This window comes from Carcharhinus amblyrhynchos, chromosome 11 (genome assembly GCF_965287045.1).
Source record: "Carcharhinus amblyrhynchos chromosome 11, sCarAmb.v2.hapA, whole genome shotgun sequence".
Lineage (NCBI taxonomy): Eukaryota > Metazoa > Chordata > Chondrichthyes > Carcharhiniformes > Carcharhinidae > Carcharhinus > Carcharhinus amblyrhynchos.
Genome location: NC_137334.1, coordinates 81,831,532 through 81,837,531, shown reverse-complemented (window position 1 = coordinate 81,837,531; position 6,000 = coordinate 81,831,532). Strand labels below are relative to the sequence as shown.

The 6,000-nt window shown below is 43.0% G+C and overlaps 1 protein-coding gene across 1 annotated transcript in view; it reads left to right on the top strand.

Moving 5' to 3' along the window:
- Positions 1 to 418: 418 nt before the first annotated feature.
- LOC145350293 (ras-related protein O-RAL) overlaps positions 419 to 6,000 on the top strand; it is a 59,041-nt gene continuing 53,459 nt past the window's right edge. The window contains exon 1 of the mRNA XM_080199478.1: positions 419 to 528. The gene's annotated coding sequence lies outside the window, so the exon portion shown is untranslated. The remainder of the gene's footprint in view (positions 529 to 6,000) is intronic.

Below are 6,000 nucleotides of genomic sequence, written 5' to 3'. Positions count from 1 at the left end.
TAATGGCCTCTTTCTGCACTGTAGGGTTTCCATTGTTCTTTTCTATGGTTTCTAACCCAGGTCCCTGGTGCTGTGGGGCAGCAATGCCAACCACCGTGCCACCAGTGGTTAGCACTGCTTGTATACTTGTAACACTAATAAATTAATTTAAACTGGTAATGTAATCTAATTGACAGCCTTCTTGAAAGGTTTGCAAACTGAAATGTAAGCTGTGTCTACTCATTAAACACAGGGTGGTGAATCTAATGTCTTACTTTTCCACTCTCTGCCTATTTTTATATATATTTGCACTGGGCGGGGCGGGGGGGGGGGGGGGGCGAGGAGCCTGGTGGGTGGAGCTGAGAGGGGCGGAACCTTTCTTTTGCACCACCCACTCAGCCTCCCTCCCACCAGCGGGAGGGAGTGGGGGGCTTTTTGAGGCGGGACGCGCGCCGTCACTTCCTGTCTGCTCCGGCCGCGGTAGCAACCCATGGAGTGACCGACTGCCCGGCAGTTTTCATGCCCGCCCGCGGATAGCTGGCTCTCCGCGTAAGTAGCCGCGCTTTCGTCCCGCTGACGCCGCCGCCCTTTAGTCCTGGCTCCCGCCGGTTAATTCACAAATTTTACTTCGAAGAGGGAGAGGAGGGGAGGGAGGGAGGGAGCGGAAAAAAACCGTGAGCGCTCAACCCAGCTTGATAATTCGAGGTGTGATTGACAGCTGCGCTGACCAATGGAGATTTGTCATGGGCCATCAATTGACCAATGGGCCCTCTGGGAGGGCGGGGCTAGGGCTGGCTTTAGCAGGATTGGTTGCACTGTTCCCTTTCAAAGGTTCCTGCCCAGGTTCAGTCTCTAATCTCTGGAATTGCTAACAGGCAACTGGGCACTGAGCTTTTCTTTACCATGCTTTTTTGCAACTTATTTTTTAAGTTCTGTTTATGTCACGATAGGCAGTATGTAAAACGAGCTAAATAAATTGGGAAGTTTTATTCCTGATTCCTATCGTATCACTCATTTCCAATCCAGTAGAAGCCCCACTCACTTATTTTTGTGCTTTTTTTTGGATTTTTCATTTATTTATTTAGTGTCACAAGTAGGCTTACATTAATGTTGAAATGAAGTTACTGTAAAAAATCCCCTAGTTGGCACATTTGGCACCAGTTCAGGTACATTGAGGGAGAATTTAGTATGGACAATGCACCTACCCATATCATTTTAGACTGTGGGAGGAAACTGGAGGAAACCTCATGCAGACATGGAGAACATGCAGTCTCCACAAGACAGTGACCCAAGCTGGGAACACAACCTGTGTGCTGAGACAGCAGTGCTAACCACTGTGGCACTGTTTGCGCCTTTTTCAGCTCTGGTGCAAGGTATGCTATTGAGGATTGAACTTGGGGCCAGTGCAGCTACTAAAAGTGGCAAAATTCTCACTGAGGGAGGATATTAGTGTGGTCAGTGCATCTTTTGGACTGTGGGAGAAAACAGAAGTGCCTGGAGGAAACCCGCATAGCCATGGGGAGAACTACAGATTCTGCATAGACAGTGACCTAAGCTGGGAATTGAACCTGGGTGCTCCTCCACCCCCCCCCCCGCAAGACAGCAGTGCTAACCATTGTGCTGATAAAAGCACCTCATTATTCACGTCAATTGGTCAACATCACTTGCAGTCCTAAAAGGGTTTTTAAGGGTTTTTTTTAAACACTCATTTGGGGTTTGCTGCCAGTGATGAATATTTGCAAAGTGTGGAAGTACCATTTTGCTTAAATGTCTTGATATTGACACAATAATTTTTCAATTCTGAGCAATAGGTGCTGCTGGAAAGGCAGGAGTTTAATATCTATCCCTCAGTTGTGTGAGGTGGTTGAGCCTCTGCCAAAAATTGCTGCAGTCTGCTATGTGGAGAGCTTGAAAAATTGGACTGTATGATGGCAATGTATGTCCAAGTCAGGTTGGTGTGATGGAGATGGTGGTGTTCTTGTGTGTCAGTTGACCTTGTCCTTAATGTTCCATGGTTTGATAGGTACTGTCGGAGAAACCTTAAAGAGTTGCTGCAGTGTACCCTGTAGCTAAAACACATTACAGCTACAGTGTGCTGGTGGTGGAGGGTGTGAATGTTTAATGCATCGGATGTCTTCTGTGTGAGCTACTTTATCCTGAATAGTGTTGAACCTCTTGGTATTGCTGCAGTTAATACTCCTGTCAATTATCTTTGTTATATTTTTGAGTTTCTGGCTGAGCTGCATAGTATATAGTGAAATGTTAAGGATTATTTGGTTGAATGTGGACCTCTAACAACCATTTTGAATGTATATTTTGTACAAGTTAACACTTGGGTTGAGATGACTTTCATCAGGATTGTTCTGTTGAAAGCTCTCCTTAACCTGAAAGGATAACTCTTAACTTTCAGCAGGTGCTGCCCGAACTGCAGAGTATTTCCAGTATTTTATTACTTCAAATATGCAAACAGTTGGAAAGTGGTCTGTTTAAATGTGCTCGGGGATTGTCAAACTTCACACATCCTGTGAAAAATTTGCAGGAGCAGATGCCAGAATTTAGCTGCCACTGATATATTCTTGGGCTATCTTAGCTCACAAGTGTGGAGCGAGTCATTTTTTTAATGCTGCAGAGCAATCTTAAGCCAAACAATCCAAAGATGGGTATCTGTTTAATGTCATCTGTAAACTGATGTGAAATGCGTCCTATACAATGATTGCCATCTGTCTGCAATATCATTTACTGATCCTTGAGCTATTTGTATCCTTTGTATTAATTTTAAAATGTGTTTGCTGCAGTGGGAGTTAGTGAAATGATAGCTGTTGATTAAAGTAGTGGTACAGGAGCGGGACTGGTGTCTCTGTTCTTGGACTGTGTGGGGTAAATCAGACATGGCTCCTGTTCTTGATTTCTTATTTAATTTGGGAACTGCATGCAGGCAGATGAAGAGCGAATTGTGTTTGAATATGATACTCGTTAGTTTGCAGATAGTCACTGAATAGTAACTCCACAGAGAATGCTAAGTAAAACAACTGCACTTCAGCAAAAAGTTAACACTGTCAGGAGAAAATCCATTTCCTGCAGGGATTTTTTTTTTTAAAGATGAAATTGTAAGAGGATTGGGAATGTTGTTTGACTGGTTGCTCATCATGTTCAGTCTGGTTAAAGCTAAATAGAACATGCTGGCTTACAAAATGTAACACATCTATGAATTTATAGAGAGGCTGGTAACACTCAGCATCTGTAGAGAAAGAAGGATAAAAGTCAGGTCTTTGTTTGAACTGGGTGCTGGATTATATTAAATTATTTGACTTAAATCCCTACTAGTCCTGTCAGTTTTATAGTGCTTGGGCCTGGTTGCATAAACATTTAATCCTTCCACCACTGGTGAGCAGGGGCAGCAATGTGCACCATCTACAAGAGGCACTGCAAGCATTCACTAGGTTCGTTAGGTAGCCCTTCCAAACCTACAATTGGTACCATCTAGAAGGACAAGAGCAGAAGATACTTGGGAACATCACCATCTGGCAGTTCTCCTTCCAAGTCAGTCACTGTCCTTATTTGGATACGTATTGCTGTTCCTTCTCTGTCGAGTCAAAATCCTGGAATTTCCCTCCTGTGGGTATATTTGCATCTCAGGAACTGCAGTGTTTCACCACCACCTTCTGAAGGACAACTTGAGGTGACAAATGCTGCCCTAGCCCATATCTTGCAAAATGAATTTTAAAAAAGAGCTTTTCACACTAGAGGACAGTGGACAACATGTGGCCCACAAGACATTGACTGCTCATGCACAGGTTTGCCAGATTCTGTTGGTTTCCATCTAGGTAGCTTTTCTCCTCCTGGCATGACTGAAGTCAAGTATGTGTGAAGTGAGGTGCATACTCATTGACTGACTGAGAGCCATGCACTCCCACTAGGTCCAAAGGGTTAGAAGTTATTTTGTTTTACCAACTGAAGTTGATAGAAAATGATTATATATTAAATCAAACTATCACTCATTACAACATATTTGGTGTATATTAAATGTGTTTAATTTTATTGACTGGGTCATAGTTAGTGAACAAGCCCAATTTGCAATCTTGTGGTTCTCTACGACGGAGGCGTGCAGCCCACTCATTTGCCTACATTGCCCATCACTGCTGTAGGAGGATAGAGCAGAGTAATGCAACTAAAGCTGTTGTTATAGAAGCAGTGAGGTTTCTGCAACCATAAACTGATCTGAAATCAATTTGTAGCAGGTCTGCAGCATGGTGCACGTGCTTCTAGCAGTGTTGGTAAATGGCAGTCAGGACCAGGAACTGTTCTCTTTCTGATTACAGCTGCCTGGTAATCTTCAGACCAATTTATAAGATCTATCATCCCAGCTGAAGCCAACTAACTTTGCACAGATGAAGAATTAAAACTAGACCTTCCTGGCTGCAAGACTCTGATCTTGCTAAGTTTGTCTCAGCTGGCTTTAACCAATCTTTCTTCAGGCTATTTTTTTGAGCAAATTTATTACACTAAGTTTCCAGCATATGCACATCCTCTGGGTTTTTGTCAGCATGTAGATGCTGCCTTGAAATATGCCTTAAATGTTACATAGAAATAGGAGTAGGCCCTTTCAGCATTCTCCACCATTCAGTATGATCATGGCTAATCCTCTGTCTCAACACCAAGCTGCCACACCCTCCCCATACCCTTTCCCACTATTATTGTCTAGGGAATGCTCTAAGAAAATGGAGGGTAGTGTTTATTTTGAAGATCTTCCTTTGGTGCAAAAGCTTTTTATACTGAAACATGTCCATTGTACTAGTGTAACTTCTTAGAAAAGCTTTTCATATTTCTCAATATCCTATTATTTTCTAATGGCAAATATTCATAGAATCCCTATAGTGCAGAAGGCCATTGGATCCATCGAGCCTGCATCGACCACAATTCCAACCAGGCTCTATCCCCATAACCCCATGCATTTACCCTGCTAATCCCTCTGACATTAAGGGGCAATTTAACATGGCCAATCAACCTAATCTGCACATCTTAGAGAAATATAGTTAGAAATGCAAAGAATAGAAATGGTTTTGATATATAAAGAGAAATGTTGGTGTTCGTGCTTGTGTAGCCCACTGGGGTATGTTCAAGCGATTATTCTTTACAATTCCTCAGGATTTGGCTGAGGGAAGAGGCCTGTCCTGTCACTAACAACGTTGTTCCTGGAATAGTTGTAATCTATTACCACACTTCTGAGAATTAATTGAATATTGTTTTATTTGACACAGTGAAGTTTGGCAATGGCATGCTGATTTTGCTATCAGCACACACTTAATGGTGTATGTTGTCATAGTGGTTATTTTGCTGGATTAGAAATCCAGACAAGTGGATGAATGATTCAGACGCAAGTTCAAATCCCGTTGCAGCATCCGGAGATTTGAACTCAAATAATGATCACCATGAAACTATCGCGATCTAGTTCATGACTGTCCTTGAGGAAAGGAAATCTGTTGACCTTTGGGTGGCACAGTGGTTAATGCTGCTGCTTCTCAGCCCCAAGAACCTGGGTTCAATTCCTGGCTTGGGTCACTGTGTGGAGTTTGCACATTGTCCCTGTGTCTGCATGGTTTTCCTCCCAGGTACTGATTTCTTCCCACAGTGCAAAGATGTGCAGGTTAGGTTGATTGGCCATGCTAAATTGCCACTTGGTGTCCAGGGGTGTGTATGTTAGAAGGATTACCAGAGTAAATATGTGGGCTTTTGGAGATGGGGCCTGGATGGGATTGTCAGTATAGACTCAATAGGCTAAATGGCCCCCTTCTGCACTGTTAAGGTTTCTATGACTTCCCCTTTGTAGGACACCAAACGCACACCATTATAGCTAATGCCTACCTATCCTATGACATCATGACAAGAAGATAGCTCATAATCTGCTAAAGGATGGGTAATAAATACTAGTGTTGCTAGTGACATTCCCACCTAGTGAACAATTTATTTTTGCGACACAAATGACCTAAGCTGCTTTCTTTAAATGTGAAAGTCAAGAAGGAT